Source organism: Miniopterus natalensis, chromosome 2 (genome assembly GCF_054644295.1).
Source record: "Miniopterus natalensis isolate mMinNat1 chromosome 2, mMinNat1.hap1, whole genome shotgun sequence".
NCBI lineage: Eukaryota > Metazoa > Chordata > Mammalia > Chiroptera > Miniopteridae > Miniopterus > Miniopterus natalensis.
This window is the reverse complement of record NC_142082.1, coordinates 136777727-136801117: the sequence shown is the minus strand read 5'-3', so window position 1 is coordinate 136801117 and position 23391 is coordinate 136777727. Positions and strand designations below refer to the sequence as shown.

Sequence of the window (23391 nt, the reverse complement as noted above, 5' to 3'; positions counted from 1 at the left end):
TAACTATATAAGGAGATGGATATTAACTAAACTTATTGTGGTAATCATTAAACTTACACAGAGCTGTATGTCAATTATATTTCAACAAAACTGCAAAAAAAGAGAAAGAGAGAAGGTGATATGGAAAAATATAAAGCAACTGGTTGTTTCTTTTTCCAGGATGGGCCTCAATTATCAAAGAGTTATATTTCTTCAAATCAGAATGATAACTTTGCAGCTCCTCTTCACATGTGGGTCAGAAATGGCAGAACTATCTGGACACTTGGACTAACTTCACAATGTCACAACTTCACAACTTTGGTTTCTCAGCCAAAGCACTAAGGAAAAAAACCAATCAAAGAAAAAATGATTTTTCATAACAGACATATTGGAATAGGGTCATATATTCCAACTCAAGTTTTAAGGAGTCACATGGTTTCCTTCATTCATTGAGAAATAGAAAAACTTGAGCTTTAGATACTTAAAGACATCCATAAAACAGATAGTGATTAATGCATCTATTTTCAATAATTTTGAGAGTCATCTCCACTGAGATCACTGGCCCCCTGAAGAGCTGTGTAAAACAAAATAATTCTTACTCTGAGGAAAAAGGAAGAAGTAGAGGAAAAGGTACAATAGCACGCTATACCAGCTGCCTACCCAAATCTCCCCTTTCTTCTACACTCATCAATCTAGCTCAGTCTTTCTTCTGGTGTCTGTCTTCCTCTAAGGATACATGATTAGGGAAGATGATCATATTCCTGAGACCTAGGAGGTGGATCTTAATTAATTAGCAGGACCAATTGTGGTAATTCTTTTTCCTTTTTCTGACTGGTTTGTGAAGGGACAAGTGACTCACCAACAGTGAGAAATGAGAGGATTTTGCTGGGTGGGTGGCTTCAAAGAACAACTTCCTACTGTATTATTAAAAGAAAAAGCCACTAGAAAAAAAAAAGGTAGTTATCTCCTGCTGAAGGTTGTTTTGTATGCAGATGATGCCTGGACTGTGGCAACATCCTACCAACACATGGAAGATGGTAGAGCAGAGAGAATAAGCCTGGATCCTTGATGCCGCAGAGCAGAAACTGAATTAGTCAATCTGGACCCTCCTAGCTCTGTACCTCTTGATATGTGAGGTCATAAATCCTTTTATCATTTATGCTATCTTGAGTTGAGTTTACTGTTTCTTCTAGCCAAAAGCATCCTGACATAGTCATAAAGGGTATGTTAAGCCCTGGCTGGTGTGGCTCAGTTGATTGGAGCATCCTCCAGTACAATGAAAAGGTTGCAGGTTTGATTCCTGGTTAGGGCATACGAGAGGCAATCAATCAATGTTTTTTGATGTGTCTTTCTGTCTCTCTCTCCCCCTAAAAAAATCAATAACATATCCTCAGCTGAGGATTAAAAAACACACAGTATGTTAAGAGAGGGAGTATCTGGATCAGACAGAGAAGCCCAGCTCCATACACAGAAATGACTGACAGGGACAGAGTTGATGATGATGATAATGATAATAATAATAATAATAATAATAATAATAATAATAATAAATCAGCTAAAATTTCTGCGGTGTTTACAATGTGCCAGGCACTATCCCAAAGTGCTTTATGTATCTCATTTAATCTTACAACAGTCCTATGAGATACATATTATTATCATCACTATTTTACAGACAAGTAAACTGAGGCACAGAGAAGTTAAATAATTTGCTTAAGGGCATACAACTGGTATATGGAAGAACTAGGACTCGAAGTCAGGAAATTCGGCTCTAGTGCTTGCTTTCTTAACCTTTATGCAATACTGCCTCTAAGGGGACGGATGGTCAAAGGCCAGGCAAGAAAATGAAAAGTCTATCAAAGATACAAAGGAAATCATGGAATCTCATAACTGGAAGGGGGCTGAGCTCCATCCTCCTGCACCCATAATCCTCCAGTCAGGCTCCTGAATCATCAGTAACTCTGAAAAATGGTTGTGCTGACCTTGCTTGTATATACCTCTAGTAAAGGCAAAGTCTTCACTTCTAGATACAAACCTTCTTTTGTGTGTGTGTGTGTGGGGGGATTATAAAGAGGTAAAACTCATCTTCCTGTTACTTCCTCCCACTAGCCCCCGTTTAGTTCTCTGTGTAAGTCATGAAGAACAAGCTTAATCTTACTTCCATGTCAGCCTCTTACAGAAGACAATTTTATCTTCCTTTTCTAAACATTCCCAGCTTCTTAAATCAAGTCTTCATATCACATGGTCTTATGTCTCCTCACCATTTTGCTTCTAGGATAAAAGAAGCTGTCCTTGAGTTAACGAAGGCCAGTAATGAGGAGTCAGAATGTTACTGTTCTATAGTCAAGACCATCAGAAGATAAACTGAGCTCAAAACGGAATTTTCATGAGCTGAGGTGCTCTTTCATCCTCCAAAATAACCTTTAACTACAGTCATTTCCAGTCCTATAATCCTATGCAGAAGGCTCTCCTTACTTCTAGGGCATAAGGATTCCTGGGCCAAAATTTTTCTGGGCCAAAACAAAAGGAAAATATGCAGCTCAGGGACAAGACAATTTATTTACTTAAAAAAAAAAAGCCTTAAAAATAAAAAGTGAGACTAAAGCCAGTAGAAAAGGGTTAAAAGGCAAAGAAAGAATTTTTACTCTTCATGCTTTAGTACAGAGAAGAAACTAAGGTTTGGGAGGTTTTTCTGATGGGAGAAGAAAGGAACTACTTCATATGCAACTTGACTAGAACAAAGCAAAGACATTAAGCTCCCAGGAGGGCCTAGATTTGTGCTTCCCTACAACCTATTTGTGCACATTGTACATTTCATCCAGGCAAGCAGTAGAATTTTAAGGCAGAGTGTCTCCTGAGGACACTGAGTGGGCTCAAAGTTGCACAGAGAGGACTGTCAGAAGTGGGGGGGCAAGGAGTGGGAATGAGGAAATAAGATGATACAGGGGACGATACAGGGAGCCAAGATTTGGCAATTTTCAGAGAGAATACTGCATATTCCCCATAAATTTTTTGACTGCCAAGGTAAGCACCTTCCAGAGCACAGTGATATTATATATCCTTCCATCAACTCTATAAACAACTTTCTAGGCACTGGGCCAAAAAGAATACATTATATAGGGGACATTCAGAAACCGAAGGGCAGTTTCATTTTCTCCCTTGTAATCTATGGCCAAGTAGAAAGAATGTAAGAAAGAATAGCTAGAGGCTAAAAATGTGGACATACCCTGTAGCAAAATACCTGTTAACTTTCCAGTCCTTTACTAATTTGTACATCAAGAGTAAATTACACCTAATTGATACCCATATTTTAAAAATTGTTTAAAATCTAGGGGCTCAAGAGAATGAATACATAAATTGTAGTATATTCAATATAGTAGAATACTATTCAACAATAAAAAAGAATTAAGTTTTGGTGTTTGCATTCCTCTGAGGACCCATGATCAGAGAAGGTGACCCTATCCCTAAGCCCTAGGAGGTGGTTCTTAATTATTAGCTAGACGAATTATGGTAATTCTGTTTCCTTTTTGTGACAGGTTTGGGAAGGAACATGTAATTAAAGAATCATCAGTGAGATATGAGGGGATTTTGCTGGGCATAAACTGATATACACAAAATGACCAATCTCAAAACTATTATGGTAAATAAAAGGAAGCCTATCTCCCTCCAAAAAATAATACAATATAAATCCATTTATATGAAGTTCAAGAACAGGCAAAACTAGCCTACAGTGATTTAAACCAGAAAGTGGTTGATTATCACTTGAGGGATAAAATATTGATTGGAAAGAGACATAAGGAATCCTTCAGGAGTGATGGAAATATCTATTTTGGTTGGGGTACTGGTTACATGGGGGTATACTACAATTGTCAAAACTTAACTGAGTGCTTAAGATTGTAAACACACACACTGGGTGGGGGATGCCCTTAGGAGTCAAGACAGTGGGGGAAGAAACACCCATAGGTTAAAATGGCAGGTTAAAAACAAAATAAAACTGTTGAGGTGCTTATGCATGGCAAGCTTATTCTTACACTCTTTGACATTAGAGGTGGAGTTAAAAAAAAAAGCACTAATGTTTTTGAGCAAGATTATAAACCTGATTCTTTATGTACTTCAACTCATATCCACCACGAGTAGTTATGCAACTTTCCCATGGTCACACCAATACTGACAGGACCAGACAACAGAACACGAACTCTGATACTGATTCTAAAGTCTACATTCTTGCCCGGCTGGCGCGGCTGAGTGGTTGAGGGTTGATTTATGAAACAGGAGGTCGCGGTTTGATTCCCAAGGCATCTGATCAATGACTCTCATTGATGTTTCTCTTTCCCTCTCCCTTCCTCTCTCTGAAATCAATAAAAAAACAACCCACATTAAAAAAAAAAAATCTCTATGTAGCTCTAACTTCTCTGATGTTTTTTAAAAAAATTTAAGTACACATTCTTTCTATGACATTGTTAAGATTATACAGGTTTCAAATGTGCATTTCTGATACGTGATCTGTATATTGCACTGTGTGCCCACTACCCAAAGTCAAATAATCTTCCGTCACCATATATTTGACCCCCATTACCCTTTACTAACCCCCGACCCCCTTTCCTCTGGTAACCACCATACTGTTGTCTGTGTCTATGAGTTTTTGTTTGTTTTTCTTGTTTGTTCATTTGTTTTTTTCAGTTTTATATCCCACAAGTGAAATCATGTAGTTAACTTTTTCTGTCTGACTTATTTTGCTTGGCATGATATTCTCAAGATCCATCTATGTTGTCCCAAATGGCAGTATTTGCTCTTTTCTTATGGCTGAGTAGGTTTCCATAGTATATATGTACCACATCTTCTTTATCCAATCATCTATGGAAGGATACTTCGGTTGTTTCTATGTCTTGGCCACTGTGAATAATGCTGCAATGAACATAGTGGTGCATATATCTTTGTGAATAAATGTTTTCAAATTTTTCGGGTAGATATCCAGACGAGGGATTGCTGGGTCATATGGTAAATCTTTTCTTAATTTTTTGAGGAACCTCCACTCCATATTGTTTTCCATAGTAGCTGTACCAGTTTACATTCCCACCAGCAGTGAATGAATGTTCCTTTTTCTCTCCAACCTCTCCAACACTTGTATTACTTGTCTTGTTGATAATAGCCATTCTAACAGGTATGAGGTGGTATCTCATTGATTATTGTTTCTAACATTATTTAATCCTAACAAAACTTACTGTTTGGGCTTTTTTTTCTTCTTCAGATAAAGAAACCAAAGCTTGGAGGAATTAAGTAACTTTTCTAATACAAGAGGGGCGAGGGCAGGATTCCAACCTAGCTGTATCTGATCCCAAAGCCAAAGTTTTAGGTGTTCCAAAATGGACATTCAGGAGCATTCTGGGTTGTGAATATGGGATGGGAGGGGTGCCTAGATCTGAGGCTTTTCTTCAGAGTGTGTCAATGGGAGACATATTTTGGGGTTCAAAAATTAGGTTTGTAAACTCATCTTTCCACTCAATCCTCAAGACTAAATTTTTTACAGTTTATATAAAGTATCTTATTTGATCTTCTTAAGGTATAAAATATTATCTCCATTTTATAAATGAAATACTAACATTCAGAAATATTGGGTGAATTGTTCAGGGCCATACAGTATGTATAAAGAGCCAAAATTCAAACTCAGATCTTCTTGATTCCAAAATTCCATGTTCTTTCCACTACAATGCCCAAAGGACAAAAACCAAAAATAGTATGATAACTGCATGCCTAAAGAGACAAATGGCTCAATAGCCCTTGGGAGAAGGACAGGAAAGAAGGGCCTATTGAGCTATAAATGAGAGATATGGGCTCAACACTCCCTTTTCTTCAAAGACAGAAAGCATAATATGGGGGAATGGAGTGTAAAGTACTTATGGAACATGTAAAGCTATAGTTAAGAAATAGTCACCAAGTCCTTGAGGACTTCAGAAGTCAACTATCATAGGTTTCATTAGTACTAAGCCAATAAAAGTAATAACAATTGTGCCAATTTTCTAAATCAGGGAAGCATGAGAAAAATCATTCTGCTCTATAAATGTAAAAGGATTTACTGGTGTGGTAAGGAAGGCCATAGGAGTTGGCTATGTCCAGAGCAATTCCTTAGAAAAGTAAAGAGAGAAACAAGATTAAAATGTTCTAGACATGGCCCAGCCAGTGTGGCTCGGTGTTTGGAGTGTCATCCCATGCAATGAAGAGTCGAGGGTTCAATTCCTGGTCAGGGCACATATCCAGGTTGTGGGTTCCATCCCCCGGTTGGGGCGCATACTGGAGGCAACCAATCAATGTTTCTCTCACATCCATGTTTCTCTCTCCCTTCCTCTCAAAAAAAAAAAAAAAAGTTTTAGACACGCACCCTCTTTCCTTGCTCAGTATCTGTCATGGCTGTATCTGCCCTGAAATGAGGACTACAGGTGCTTAGATCAATGGACTGAAGTGTTAGTTGGGCTTCATTATAGTTTCTATTGGCTTCTCTGCATTGTTGGCCCAAAATACCCATTTTACTTCCTTGAGTGAAACAAAACAAATCAAATTTCCTCTTCTTTTAAACAAAGAGCAGCAGTGAGGCTTTTCCCTCTGCTGCTTCCATTTTCTTTAGCTTTATCATAGTAATGTCACTATGTAGAAAATATCACAGAATCTTTTTGTTGTTGTTGTTAATCCTCACCCTGAGGATATGTTTTCCATTGATTTTTTTTAGAGAGAGTGGAAGAGAGGGGGAGAAAGAAACATCAGCGTGAAAGAGACACATCTACTGGTTGCCTCCTGCACGTACTCCCACCGGGGCCAGGAATCAAACCTGCAACCCAGGTACATGCCCTTGACTGGGAATCGAACCCACAACTCTTCAATGTGCAGGCTGACACTCTAACCACTGAGCCATGCTGGACAGGGCAAAATCACAGAATCTTAGGGATGAAAAGCACCTTAAAAGTTTACACTGTCTTTTCCCAACACCCTGACAAAATTGTCCCAGCTTAACCTGGATAAGACATTCTGGAAAAGAAAGAAAGAAAAAAATCACAATTTACCTACTGTTAATGGCATTTCAGGATGCCTTTTATTGCTAACTTAAATGCCATGCAGCTAAGTCTATATTGCCCTACTATGATGACTTGATAAGTTAATGTCACCTGTGACTGACCTTAAAGGTCAATGACATCACCTGTTAGGTGAAGAGGACACCTAAGCCAACAAGTCAATATTAAAAGTATCTTTCAAAATCTAAAACTGAATGTGAGACTGGCCAGAGAAATGAAATAGAAACAATCTAATTTCACATGAAGGAAATTGGAAATCTTTTAAGAGTCATCATTCTAGTCTCTGGTACTTGTTATGGCCGCCCTAAGAAACTAATACAAGTAGTAAATACAACTTCCATGAAGTATCTTTAAAGGAAGTGGGCGGCTCTTCTTTATTTATCCTTAATTTTTGCTGGCTTGAATGTAGAAGTTAAGGCTGGTGCTTCAGCAGCCATCTGGGACTGTGAGATGATACGAGGATTGAAAACTATAGACAGGCAAAAGATAGAGAAACCTGGGTCCTTGACTAGTCCAACCCCAGGCTGAACTAAGTACCTCTGAATTTCCTGAATGTGAGATAAAAAGAGACTTCTGCTTGTTTAAGGCACTATTTAGGTTTTGCTGTTCATATATACTAAAAGCACACACATATACTCTAATAAAAATGATAAAAATAATAAACATTCCTCAATTACTATACGCAAGGAATCCTGCAGCAACACCCTGGAGTTTATATGTACTTGTGGAGGAAGACATAAAATAAGGGACATTAGCATTTTTATGGAGTATTTAAGAGAATCACCCTGGTGCTCTAATGCTACCTCTGCTGCAAGGAAAAGGCTGACCAACATTAAAGGGTGAGTTAGGGGCAGCACCCATCAAAATAAAGAACATTCAATCTCCAGCATAGAAGAGGTAGCAAGCACGTTATAGTGAATAAGTTGTTTAAAGTCAAGTGTTTAAAGAACACACAATGTTTGATGGATCAGATCTTAAGGAGGCCTCACTTCTAGAATGTTTATCATTGATCACTCTATTGTATGTGCAGAGCTAGACATTTTACAGGTAGGTATTATCATTCCTTTCTTATAGAAGAGTAAACTGAAGATCTAAATCAGGGGTGGGGAACATACACGACCCACAAAATCATTTGATCTGGCCCTGCCAAGGCAACCACAGGCGGGACTCGAAATTCAATAAATCTAGGAGCTTTTTTCATAGATAATTTTTAAGTTGATAATGTTGTACGGCCCGTGAATGATGTTATAAATGTCCAAATGGCCCTTGGCAGAAAAAAAGTTCCCCACCCCTGATCTAAAAGATCAGGAAGCAAATCAGGTTGGCTCTAATTTCAAAATATATCCAAAACGTGATGACTCCTACACTTCCATTGCTACCACCTTAGTCCAAGCTGCCAACTCATTTGGCTGAATGATTGAAACAGCCTTCTAACTGGTTTCCTGCTTCCAATCTTGATACCCTAAAATATTTCCTAAACATAGCAGCCAGAGTAACTGTGTAAAACTTTTTCAGATCATATTACGCCTTTGCTCAACACCCTCCAATGGCTCAGAGCAAAAGTCCAAATCCTTAAAATGATCTACAAGACCTTATAATGACCACTAGTTTTCCCTCAGGCCCCATCTCTTACTATCTCCCCAAATTATGCAGTTCAAGTCACAATGACTCCTCCCTGTGCCCTAAACCCACTTTAGGGTGGTTGCTTTCTACTGTTCCTTCCTTCTGCTTGAAATGATCACTCAGATAACACATGGCTTGCTTACTCAGTCTCCTCAGGTCTTTACTCAAATGCCATCTCAGTGAGCCTTTCTCTGCCACAAAAACTAAAATTACAAAACCCCAAATACTTCCTATCCTATTCCTTAAGGCCTCCCCCACAAAAAGTTACTCAATCGATATTAAACAAACTTTTTGCTTCTCTGCTTAACAGATGAGTCCGAAGTTTGTTTCTTTGTAATAGAAAGTGATGGTATAATGAAAAGTTGACATCTCACTCATAAAGGCTCCAATAGCTCAAAAGTGTGGCTCGGCAGTTGAGCACTGGCCTATGATCCAGGAGATCAAGTTTCGATTCCCAGTCGGGGCGTATGTCTGGGGTTGCAGGCTTGATCCCCACTGGGGGGGGCATGCAGGAGGCAGCCCATCAATGACCCTCTCTCATCTTTGATGTTTCTGTCTCTCTCCCCCTCCCTTCCTCTCTCTGAAATCAATAAAGATATATATAAAAAAAAGAAAAGAAAAGAAAAGAAAGAGGGGAACACTCTTGAGACCTCGAGTCTCTTGCAATCCTTCAAATCTGAAAAATAGCCGAGCATGGGAGCACTGAAAGGGAAGACCCACCATAATTTCTCATGTATCCCTGACATAAAACAGTAAGAGAAACATAACACTCTTGACTCCTTTCATTTACAACAGGGGTGGGGAACGCCACAAAAAGGTTCCCCACCCCTGAGTTACAAGATCTAGAGGGGGAATTTTCTTTTATGAGTGAATCATTCTCAGTCTCTAAAGCAATAAGGTGCAGGAGAAGATACATGCTATGATCTACTATGACAAGGAACTCACAGACCTATGTTAATAAAGATGAACAAGCTAGAGAAGTGATGATGGAAAACACCAAAGCTACTCCCAGCTAATCCAACTCTAGACCAAGTGGCATGTAAATGTAACACCAACAGGATCTTCCAAGAGGAAGAAGGAAAACAAGTTAAGAAAAAGCTGCCAACTCCTGACTCAGCTTTAAAGTTACCAAAATAAGCAAGGCCACTTCAGATATAAAGACAAATCTCCTCTGGTCTAGAAGGCCAGAATCTGACTTAGACTTGGTATAAGCCAAGCTGACTGCAGCAGCAGCTTGATTCACAAATAGGTGATAGATATTTCCTACCACATCTTCTCCCAATCAAATCACATTAAGTAGATAATGTATCATTACAGTGTTTATAGTAAACAGCAAATTCTGAAAGAAACAAGAAAAACACCATATACCATTCTTGAAACATTTTATTTCACAGCTCTATATACAGTTACGGTATGTCATATATCACTGAGTAAATAATTCTGCAAGATTAAATGATGATGTGTTTATGTTCTATTGTTCTATCTGCTCATTGGTCCCCAGTTCAGCCAATCTGATCCAGGACTCCATGGCAACAGGCTCTATCACTAAGAGCTATAAAATGAGATTCCCCATACCTTTTTATTTTTATTTTTTAATAAAGCATTTTCCACAGAAACTGCTGCAAATACTGTCAAAGAATAGGCTCTACAGACAAATAAGAAATACTGCTATTCTGATATACTAAAAATGAACGGTGGGGAAAAGTGTCAATAGCAATGACAATGAATCTATGCAAACAATAAGGGATCTCTGAAACTCTGGGGATTTTGCCTTGTTTAATTTTGGTAGAGACATTCAGAGATCCTTGAACTATGAAAAACTAACACCAGGACAAATTGAGGGATTAGTATAAGGGGAGTGCTGCCTAGCTAAAATCACAGTATTGAAGCTTCCCATGCCACAACATACAGAGAGCTAAAAGTTTTAATTTAAGACTGCTAACCTCTGTAAGTTTCCCATAACTTTTTAAAAAATATTAAAATGAGCATTAAAACAGATATCAGGCTCTTATTTTCCATATTCTCAAATCACAATCAATTCATACAGTCCTTGGAATTCTATGTCTGTCCTCTTCTCTATACTCCCCTCCCCAACCCCCTTCCCACTATACTTAAAAGGAAAAGTATTCTACTTATTAGGATAAGTGGAATACTTATGTCTAAATGAGGAAATAATACATTTGCTCTTCACATACCATATGCCCCCATTTCTTCTCTCTCAGCTATAGACCTTCTTGAAGAAAAAGGGGAAACATAATTACAAACTAGATGAGGAGAATGGACATAAAAAACTCACCATTCTCCCCAATGGTGCTCATTAACATTCTAAAATCCACCTGACTTATAAAGTATTCTCCTTTCCTAGCATGCTTTTCACCAATAATTGATGTAATATCTCAGGATACAATAAGCAACTTTGTCCCCTACCTTCCAGTATACAGTGGTAAGTAAATATTGAGAAGTAGAATCTGAGATGTAAGGGTTAAAATTAGCTTAGAAATTGTATATTTTCATCTGGCTCACACTGCTGTGTTTTGTTTTAATCATTTTTAGGTGTACAGCTCAGTGACACTAAGTACATTCACACGATTGTGCAATATAGAAGAGAATGGTCTCAGGGCCAAGGGATTCCATAGTAAGAGACTACACTGCCCCCAGCTGGGTAGCGTAGTTGGTTGGAGCATCGTCCGGATACACCAAGGTTAGAGTTCGATCCCCAGTCAGGGCACATACAAGAGGCAACCAATGAATGCATAAATATGTGAAACAACAAATTGATATCTGTCTCTTTCTCTAAATTCAATAAATAAAAATTTTTTAAAAGAGACTATAGTCATTCTTTCTATGACTATTTACTACACATGTATTTACTATACAAGATACATTAAGAATTATAGTGCATATGAAGAATAAACAGTCAATGTTAGGAATATCTGACACTACTGCCCAATAAAGGCAGCTATCAACATGTGTATTTTCAGTATGTTTTTCACACGCTGAATGTAGTTTCTTACAAGCACATCTCAGTTTCCAAACACGTCCAAAGTACATGGAAGTCTACATCTCTTGTCAGCACTGAGTTCCAGGGGACCAGATATATAAGGGCTGACTAATATGAGAAGCAAGAGTACCAGAAATTCCTAGAACAGCGAAACCCTTTTCTGTTACACTGTTTCAAATTTCCCAAGAATTCTTAAGGAGACAGCCCAAAAAGGGGGTAAAAACAACTTGTAGTAGGAGTCATAAATTATATCAAAGCTAAAAAAAATTCACTGCAAAGAAAATCACTACTAGTCCCCTTTCTACATTAGTTTCCTCTACACCTTCATAAAAGAAAAAACATTTTGCTCTAGTCCTATAACCCTTTTTTTTTTTTTTTTAGATCCAGTGTCAGTATTGTATGCATAGAGGGGTAGTATATTTATTGATCTCAGAAGGACAAGAAGCTGCATAAATAGCTGCATAAATAGGATATTTTCTCAGTGATATTGCCTCCCAATATTGAAAGCGTCAGGCTCTGATCACAGGAGGCTAACCTCGTCAAATAACTAGCAGCAGTAGCAGCAGCAGCTATCACTTATTGAGTATTTACTGTGTTCCAGACACTATGCTCAGGGATTTATATAAATCATCACATATATCTTTACCATAGCACATTCTGAAAATTTACTTTCAGATACTCACAGTATGAATTTAAAATTTTTTATTCTTGTTTCATGGTTAGAAAAGTACTACAGGCTTCTTTATACTTATAGAAAACATACACACATATAAGAAAAATCACCCATAATCTATAACTCAGAGATAACTGCTATTAATATCAGCAATGTTTTGAGATATATACGTATATATATATAAAAAATAAATCTTTGATTTCAGAGAGAGGAAGGGAGAGGGGGAGAGAGAGAAACATCAATGATGAGAGAGTCGCCATTGATCAACTGCCTCCTGCACGCCCCTGACTGGGGATCAAGCCTGCAACCCTATCATGTGCCCTGACTGGGAATCGAACGGAGATTTCCTGGATCCTAGGTCGATGCTCAACCGCTGAGCCACACCCAGCCAGGCGAAATATATTTTTTTAAACTTTGTTTCCTTATTAGTGTAGAATTTGTTTGCATCCATATTGGATATGCTTCCACATCCAATAATTTTTATGTAATTTACATTCTATAGAATATTTTTATGCAATACTTTTTACTACTACTAAAACTGTGCCCATTTATTACCTTTAACAAGGTCATTTTAGCCATTATTACTTTTAACAAAGTCATTTTAGCTCTGACCAATGTTTCTCAGTGCTTAGAGCATTGGGCCATGCATGGAAGGGTCTTGGGTTCGATTCCCGGTCAAGGGTAAATACCTGGGTTGCAAGTTCGATCTCCAGCCTGTGCTGGAGGCAACCAATCAAAGTGTGTTTCTCACACTGATCTCTCTCTCTCCTCCCCCCCCTTGTAAAAATCAATGGAAAAATATCCTCAGGTGCAGATTAACAAACAAAAAGACACAACTAAGTCATTTTAATAGCTATCTAATGTTCTACTTCATACACATACCATAATTTAACTATTTCCCTATTATTGAATATTTAAAAAGCTGTTAATTTTTATGATAAAATAATACTGTGATCACCTTTGTATCTAAATCTTCATTTACATTTCTCATCAACTCCCTAGGATAAATTCAGGAGTTTTGGAGATAAAAAAATTCCCCCTTAATTCACTTCAGTTAATAGAAGCACAGGCAGTCACACTACCTAATTATAGTGTTTCTCATCTGTCCCCCCAGCAACATATAATGTCCACTTAGCACATCCCGTGGCAGTGCCTGGACTTTAGGGACAGTCACCCAGGCAGCAAACGCTTCTCACTTTTCATTTTTCTTCAGCTCATGCCCCTTTCTAGTAATACTGACTCTTTCTCCACATATTCCACTAGAGAAGATATGCACCCCATACTCCTTAAGACTCACTGGTCTAAGAAAATTTATAGGGAGGAGAGGATAAAAAGTTACACAGGTCGACACTCTTTTTGCCATTAATGTTACACACCTTACTAGCTCTTGTCAGTGTATCTTGGTAGTTTAGAGAGCAATCCAAAAGGTGAAGCCTCAAAAATCACAGAAGGACACTCTAAGTCTTTAATATGAAATTAAAAGAAGGGAAAAGGGCATGGAGATACTGGCTATTTTAGTATTTGTTTGTGATTTGACATTTGGTCCATTTAAGACTCTAGATTTTTAAAAATTTTTATTTATTTATTTATTTATTTATAGCCAACTGAGACTTTGTTTTGGGGGAAAATGCTTGATTTGCCTTTTAAGTTGGGGATATAGGAAAAAGGTGGTCCCCCAGCAGTAAACTCCCCCACCCCAAGGGTGAGTTGAGGACTGAGGCTTAGCCTCAGGCAGGTCTCCTGTGCCTGCTGCACCCATGCACAGCTCCTTTTCTGCAGGCTTGAAAGACAGGAGGAACTGCAGTAGTCATTCACTTAGGCAGCACATCAGATGATTCAGGCACTAGCTTCCCATTACAGGTCTCAACCTTCTTCACAACAACCATCTTGAAGGAGCTGGTACAGCTGAAGGAGCCAGGGCTCCCACCAGAGGCCAAGTTGGCCTGGAAGCCTATGCTATAGTTGAGGTTTCCGTAAGATGGGCTCAGGACATCCGAGTAGCTGCTGATGGTCTTGGAGTGGATATTCATGTTCTGCATCCCAGACTCCAGCTGGTTCTTCTTGCCCTCCAGCAGCTTCCTATAGGTTGGTGATCTCCACGTCCAGGGCCAGCTTGGTGTTCATGAGCTCCTCGTACTAGTGCAACTGCCGGGCATGTCCTGCTTGGCATTTCTCAGAGCTGCTTCCAGCTCAGCCTCCTTGGCGTGGGTGTCCTTGATGGCCAGCTCCCCATGCTGCCCGGCATCAGTGATGGAGGCCTCCAGGGAAGCCCTCTGGCCTTTGAGGCCCTCAATCTCAGCCTAGAGTCGGCTGATGTTCCAGTTCATCTTAGAAATGTCAGTCTTTATGTGGCGCAGGTCATCCCCATGCTTCCCAGCCAATGTCTGTAGCTCCTCATACATAATCTGGTACATGGTCTCAGCCTCAGCCTGGCTGCAGTTGGCTATCTCCTTGTACTGGCAATGATGCCATCCAGGTCCAGGGAGCAGTTGTTATCCATGGACAGGACCACAGATGTGTCGGAGATCTGGGACTGTAGTCCACGAATCTCTTCTTTACACCACTGCCTGTAGAAGGTGATCTCATTCGTCAGCCCTTCCAGGAGGGACTCCAGCTCTACCTTGTTCATATAAGCCTCATCCACATCCTTGATGAGGACAAACTCATTCTCCATCTCTGTGTGCTTGTTGATCTCATCCCCATACTTTTTCTTCAAGTCCTCCACCAGCCCCTGCATGTTGCCAAACTCTGCCTCCAGCCTCAGTTTCTCCTGGGCCAGCGTGTCCAGCTGCCACTGAAGGTTGTTAATGTAGCTCTCAAACATGTCCATGTTACCGCGAGTTGTCTTCTGCTGCTGCAGGAGGTTCCATTTGGTCTCCAGAATCTTATTCTGCTGCTCCAGGCTCCACATCTTATCGATGAAGGAAGCAAACTTGTCGTTGAGGGTTTTGATCTCCTTCTCCTGGTTGCACACCACCTGGATGTTAGGATCCACCTCCAGCTTCAAGGGACTCAGCAGGCTCTGGTTCACTTGGACAGCTGTGATGCTCCCCATGTTTCCAGCCCCGCCGTAACCCCCGACTAGACTCATGTTGATGCCCAGGCCAACCTGGTAGCCGCTGTCCGCCCAGGAAAAGGACAAGGAGCTGATGCAGGTGCTGGGCCCACTCAAGTACAAGCGGCTGCTGAAGGCGTGGAGGCCAGAGGTGGACATCTTGTAGGTCTTCTGGGTCACCCTTGTGGATATGGTGAAGGCTAGAGTGCAGGTGAGGAGGCTGAACTAGACAGATTAGAGAAGGAGCCAAAAGCTGCTTCAAGACCCTAGATTTTTGAAAACTAGAATTTAAAGAGTTTTTAAGATGTAGTCAATTCATATAAATCTTATACTTTCATAAATATATGAAGGAAGACCACATCAATTCACACAGAGAAAAGTAGAGGATACAAAGTTTAAGAGGTAGACAATAAAGGTAAGTGTTCTAAGATTTTAAAGTAGATCAGAATCAGTGGTAGAAAATAAAACAAAAAATAAAAAACAACTAACCATCATCTACAGAAGTCAAAAGCTCAAAGAAAGAAGAGAGCTGTTAATCTGAGGAAATATGTTCGCAATTTAGCCTATAAGCATCAAATTAGAAAAGATACTTCCTAAAAAGATCAACAGTGTCAAATTTAAATTTAAATATCTAGATAATACTTATATTCATTTTAAAAGCTCAATATCCTACATGGTTTGAAAATCTCTCCTGGTTTCCTCAAAAATTACAGGTGATCTGAAGATATAAATGGTATTATCCTGTTTAATTTCTAAATATCAATAACAGCTAATGCTAAGTAAGCCTTTAAGATGACCAGGAACTATGTTAAAGGCTTTACATGTATTAATTCTTTTAATCCTAAAAACAACTATAGTAGGTGGGTATTATTATCTTCATTTCATATTTTACATATGAAGAAATGAAGGGATCAAGTACTTTGTCCAAGGTCACAGAACCAGCAACTGGCATAGCTGGAAATTGAACTCAGGCAGCCTAAACCAGAGCCCAAGCATTTAGCTATTATACTTTTCCAAAAAAGCAGCTCCTAACAGGCTATATAGTAGTGGGTGTGGGTGGGTTAGGAGAGAATATCAGAGAAGTACATATAGTAACTTTTAGGCATAGAAATGGTCATTATCAATTTCAATTTCACCAGAAATTTCTTCCAATATATATCATGTTTTTAATTATCCCAAGTAGGGTGATGCTAAACACCTTTTGCAAAAGCAGTTTTAATCATTTCCTCCTCCTTTTTTTTTTTTAAAAAAAAGAAACTAAAATCTTCTCCTTGACCTTTTCAAAACCTTGATGGTTAGAAAACAAAGATTGAAAAAGACGACATTTTCAGTTGAAATAAAAAGACTTAATAACATTTCCATTGCTAATGACTGAAACATTTAAGAAAGACTTTAGGACTATTCCACCCACTCCCAAATGAAAGGAAAACCAAGTTAACAAAAATCCTCATCTTTTAATTCCACAGCAGTTTTCTTCCCCCTCAAAGGCTGGCTATTCCTGTCCTCGCCGCAGACAGGGAACTGCTCCCAGTGACGTCAGAGCAGTCTCCCAGCAACGATTAATGAGGGCTGTCCACCACAGGGGTTTCCTGAAAAGCTAGCAAGAAATTATCCACATATTTGCTGCAATATTGAGAAGCAGGATGCAGTGGAATTTCTCTTAACCCTTATAGCTCCAGTCTCTGGCAAGTTTCTAAATAGGTTATTCTGGAATGCTCTTGATTTACCTTAGGATTATCTCCACCCCCTCCTTCTCTCCAAATAAAATTAGAATTTTGTTAGTTTGAAATATTGATGGCTATAATACATATTAATATAATTGAACGATCATAAAAATAGAACTGCGTAATGTAAGCTGAAAAGTAGACATTACTCTTTTCACTTGACATATATAACTTAGAATAATGAAAGCACAGAACAGAAAAAAATATCAGGATAGAAAATAAAACAGTAAGCTCTTAAAGGTACTGTTCCACATATGCTATCCAAACACATCCACAGACAGGAAACCTTAAATTTTCCTAGGCTCTAGTCTACTGAATTTTTCACACTGACCTTTGCAGGCAGCCCTCCAGAGATCAGTGGTATTAAAATGGAGTTGCATAAAAAGGAGCTAGAAGCCCAAGCACTTAATCCCAAAAAAGAGAAGTTAGGTTCACACCTAAATTTCTTCCTAAAAGCTTTGTTTTAGCTCCATACATTCAAAATGAGAGCTTTACTCTAACTACAGTGGCAAGAAATTTTATGTAACTACCTATTTTTGAGGTTTGCTCAAACATACAAACTGCATGCTCAGGACCAGTGCAAATAAGAAAAAAATTCCAAATTCTAAAACTCAACCTAGAATTATTCATGGATGATAGGTTCTAGAAACCTGCTTATGAGCCCTTTTCATTCCATATTTAGACAAAACAATTAGGTAAAATTCATTAGCAGTAGGATACATAGGGTTAATTCAGGCATGCTGCTTCAGCAATCCTGACTTTGGCCCCAGCCTAGTCTAAAAGGAAACAAACAAAATAGCATCCTTATCATTAACAACATCCCACTTTGCTCTCAGCTCTGTCCAATCCATCCAGTTATCATCAAGGCACAGATGGGAGAACGCACCACTTATGATGGGTTTTTCTTCTTCCTTCTCTGTCTCCTCCCTCTCAGAAGAAAAAGACTGCAAGCAAAATCACTACGTCACTGGAGGTAGAGGGAATCCCATCTCCACACTCTTTAGAAACCAAGGCAAGCAAACAAAAACAAGCTAATTATGAGAAATGAACAAATAATCCAAAATAAGGAGCAGTAAACCTACAGGGAAATTCTTATGACAACCTCAACAAGTCAAAAGGCATGTTTCAGTAAAAACACTGAAAAAAAATCCCTCCTAAGATGTTCATAATCAAAAAAGCTTCCTAGGAACAGCAAAGGCAACATATTTCTTCTTATCACATTCAAAGACTAGGGGACAGTTATGTAAAGACATAGGACAGAGAGACATATTCACCAGCTGGGTGTGGATAGCTGTGGAATGACCCAGTGAAGGATATTTATAGGGGATTCCCTGCTTCCTGCAATGTGCGTCAACAGCATCACCCAAGAGAACAGAAATCACCACTATTCTCATAAGCTGAATCTGAATGAAGCATCACTTGAAATAGCCATGGAAGAGGTAAAATCTGAATACAGGAAAAGTTCTAGCAAACTAATTTTAAAAATATTTTAAAGATTAAAAAACAGCAAATGAAAATGCCCAAAAACCTTAACACTTGACTGTTCTCTAATTTCCCTAGTGTGTGTTATATAGTTAAATTGCCCAAGGTACAAAAGATATCTATCTTTCTAGTTTCTTCCCTATCTAGTCGGTGGAGTTCAAGGACTTTTACGTAAAGAAGAAAAAATTATCCAAAACTCACCCCAGATGGATCTGCACTTAAACCAACAGCGAGCTCACATTATTAATGGAGACCTCATTGTAAGAATCTGTTCTGCCGGAATTTTGCTGGAAGAAATTCCTTCTGGGAAACCTGTGCCTTTTCCCCCACCCACGGTCCCCTCCTGCACCCTTCACCCTTGAATGAAACGCTACTGATCCTTGCTGCTGTGTCTCCAGCAAGCTAATTGCTCTGACAAGCAGCTCTGAAGCAGTCCATGGCCCAGCTGTTCAGAGGGATGTCACCTAGAGCTCTGCCAACAGTCCACTTGTGTGCGCGCGCACGCACGGGCGTGTGCGTGCGCACACACACACACACACACACACACAGGCTGCAAGAGCACCCCCTCCCACCTCCTCTTCTCGCTCTCATTCAGGCACTTCAGTGACATGTCTGCCTCCACACTGCTCTGAGGATGGCTTTTTAAAGACACAGCAGCAGCTCTTTTCTGCTGCATATGTTGAGATGCCAAAATAGAGTCTTATTAGAGAAGAATAATGAGTTGGGGATATGTATTGAATTAAAAGTTCACTTTTAAAATTATTTTGCCTTTTTCCAACGTGCAAAATAACTGAGCCCAGAGAAATGGTCTTTGTGTAAAAGTACGCAGCTGGACTTCAGAAACTAAGACCAAACCTAATTACAGAGAATTTTCTTTCCTGCAAGCTATATTTAGTAAAATCATTTTTCATTTTGAGGAAGAAGGTAGGCAACATAGGATACTAGTTGTTATCTGTTCCTTCTCCTATATCTGTCCCCAAAAGGATGGGGAGAAGACTGGCCATAAAATGGAGGAATGAGGAAATTGTGAAGGCACCTTACTGGTCAAACTGATGCAAAAGGATGAGAACACAGTATAAAGATGGGGATGAGGATAAATAGATTGAAATAAAGTAAGTGGTACAAAGTACACCAAGGATGAACAGTAATAGTTCTTGAAAGTATGCGTGACTTTGGGACAGAAGACTTAAAAGTGACCTTAGGCCCTAATTTTTAAGAGCCTAAGGAAAGGTAATAATAATCTCTATTGCTACAGCAAGTAATGGACAGTATAGGTGGTGCAAGGTCTGCAATAGCACAAAATAACATACGGGTAGGGTCCAAGCATCCTGAGGAAAATAATAAAAGCTGTCACAAAGATAACTAGTTATTCATTCAAACACATATTTGTTGTGTGCTTGTGTTCTTACTATGGCCAGACACTATGATATGCTCTAGGAATATGAGACAGACTCACTAAGGGTCATACAGAAGAAGAAGAAAAAAAGAGTATTCCGGTTTTTCCTCTGAATGAGATGAGAAGCCACTAGGGGGTTAGAAGGCTGATACTGAAGGACCAAATGGCCACTGAAAGGAATCTGGCTTTTATACTTAGCAAGATAAGATACCACTGGAAGGTTTTAAGCAGATAAATGGCGTGTTTTTTACATATATCTCATTTGCTTCCAAAATTTTAAGAAATTACGTACTCAGAATTTGCAAAAATAGTATAATAGTCATCTAGATTCGCATACAGATTTAGTATATATGTATGCATCCATACATGTGTAAATTTTTTCAGAACTATCTGAGATGGTCTCATAATGACCCTTCATACCTAAAATAATTCAGTGTGTATCTCTTAACAATAAGGTCACTCTGAACTATGAGAATAACCACTGGCCACTTCCTAGATAAGTTAATGAGTAATATACATGCAAAGCAGATGTCAATAACACTGCAAAAGCTTAGAAAGCTGAAATGGCTTTGGAATTACCACCGACCGAAGGCTGGATAGAACTTGAAAGCTGAACCCAACCAGGTCAGATGTCTGCTAAAATAAAAATCAACATTCACTATGGTATTTAAACGAAACCCAGACCCATGTAATGTAATATTCAAATTTTCCAGGATGCAATCCAAACTTACTTGCATATAAAGAACCAAGAAAATCTCAATTTGTATAGGAAAAGAGATGAACAAATACAATATTGAGATGACACAGACGGAGAAACTATTTGACAGCTATTATAGTAGCTATTATAAAAATGCTCCAACAATTAGGAAAAACACTCCTGAAACTAATGGAAAGACAGAATGCCTCAGAAAAGAAACTGAGGATATAAAAAAGAACCAAATGGAAATTTTAAAACTAAAAAATATAACAACTGCCCTGGCCAGTGTTGCTCAGTGGTGTGCACTGAGCCCACGCACCAAAGGGTTTTGGGTTCAATTTCTGATACCGTGCAGGAGGCAACCAATCAATGTGTCTCTCTCACATCGATGTTTCTCTCTTTCCCTCTCTCTCTTCCCCACTTCTGCTCTCTCTAAAATAATCAATGGAAAAAATATATCCTGGGGTGAGGATTAACATAAAAAAAGTATATATATATATATAAACCAAAATATAAACACCCACTTGGGTTCAATAACAGAAGACAAATGACAGAAGAACCAGTGAATCTGAAGACATATAAAATTTAAACTGAAGACAGATAGAATTTCAATAGAAATATCAAATATGAAAATAAGGAGAAAAAGGGTTGGGGGTAGGATGGGAAACAGATTGTCAGGGCCCTAAAAAACAATACCAAAAACTCTAATATTTGGGCTATCAGTGTCCCAGGAGGAGAGAAAGATTGTAGTAAAATATTTGAAGAAATAATGGCTGAAAACTTCACAAATTTCACAAAAGACATAAACCTATAGAGTCAAAAAGCTCAACAATACTCAAACAGTCCACTCCTGATTTCATCACAATCTAACAGCTATAAAGTAAAGACAAAGAAAAAATTTTGAAAGCAACCAAAGAAAAATAATGCACTGATTATTAAGGGAACACGGATTCGAATGACTTCATATTTCTTATCAGAAACTATGAAGAGTAGAAGGAAGTAGAACAGTAAAGTGCTAAAAGGAAAAACTATAAACAGAATTCTATATCCAAGAAAATTGTTTTTAGGAATGAAGATGACATAAAGATATTATCAGATGATGGAAAACTAAGATAATTCATTGCCAGCAGACCTTTTCTAAAAGAATGGCCCAAGAAAGTTCTCAAAAAGATGGGAAATAATACAACTATATTTGGAATACCAAAAATGAAAAAAGAAAAATATAAATGCTAAATATCTGATTACAAACAACAGACTATTATTCTTCCCCTACTTAGTTCTTTATTTTATTTTTTATTTTTTTCTTAATATATCTTTATTGATTTCAAAGAGAGGAAAGGAGAGGGAGAGAGAGAGAGAGAAACATCAATGATGAGAGAGTCACTGATCAAGCCACAACTGGGCATGTGCCCTGACAAGGAATCGAACCCCAATCGCCTAAATCCTAGGTTGACACTCAACTGCTGAGCCATGCCTGGCTGGGTGCCCCTACTTAGTTCTTTAAAATAGGTTTAAAAGCAAAAGTTGTAAGATTATAACATGGAGTTTTCAATATATGTAGATAAATGTGATAAGACAACTACAACATTAAAGGGGGATAAAGAAAGAAGCCTACATGGTGGTAAGGTTTTGACAATCCACCTGAAATGGCAAAATATTCATTCTAAGTAGACCATTAAAAGTTAGGTGTGTAGCCTGCCTGGTGTGGCTCAGTGGTTGAGTGTCGACCCACAAACCAGGAGGTCACGATTCAATTCCTGGTCAGGGCACATACCTGGGTTGCAGGCTTGATCCCCAGTAGGGGGCGTGCAGGAGGCAGCCGATCAATGATTCTCATCCTGGTTGTTTCTATCCCTCTCTCCCTCTCCCTTCCTCTCTCTGAAATCAATAAAAATATATTTTAAAAAAGAAAGAAACATCTGTAATAATGTCAACAATAAAATTTTAAAAATTAAAAAAAAAAAAAAATCAAACAGAAAAAAAGGTTAGGAGTATGTATATACACATACACATATGTACAAGTATATGTACATTTAAAAATAGGAACACCAACGAAAAAAACAAATAAGATGGTAGACCTAAATCTAAAAATATCAATAATCACATCAAATTTAAATAGTCTAAAAAATACCAATTAAAAGACAGAAATTGTCCAAACAAATTAGAAACACTTCACATATAATGATATAGGCAGTTTAAAAGTAAATACAACAAACTATTCTGTATGGTACTTTAACAGTGAATACATAATATTATACATTTTTTAAAACCTAAAGAATTGTACAACACAAAGAGTAAAATCTAATAGAGAGAATCATAGGCATAATGAATTAAAATGGCAATAAATAAGGACCTATCAATAATAACCTTAAGGACTTTAAGGGAGAGATCAACAGCAATACAGTCATAGTAGTGGACTTTTAACACCCCACTGACTTCACTGGATAGATCTTCCAGACAAAAAGTCAACACAGAAACAGTGACTATAAATGGCACACTAGATCAGATGGATTTAATTGATATTTACAGAACATTTCACCCTAAAGCTGCAGAATATACATTCCTCTCAAGTGCACACGGGTCATTCTCAAAGACAGACCACATGTTAGGACACAAAACAAGTCTCTACAAGTTCAAGAAGACTGAAATCATATCAAGCATCTCAGATCACAATGGCATGAAATTAGAAATAAACTACAGTAA

At 38.4% G+C, this 23391-nt stretch overlaps 1 protein-coding gene and 1 pseudogene across 8 annotated transcripts in view; both read right to left on the bottom strand.

Moving 5' to 3' along the window:
• Positions 1–23391, bottom strand: part of R3HDM2 (R3H domain containing 2) — a 141795-nt gene that overhangs the window by 47535 nt on the left and 70869 nt on the right. The gene's annotated exons all lie outside the window — the stretch shown is intronic.
• LOC107546139 (keratin, type II cytoskeletal 8 pseudogene) lies at positions 13919–16341 on the bottom strand (annotated as a pseudogene).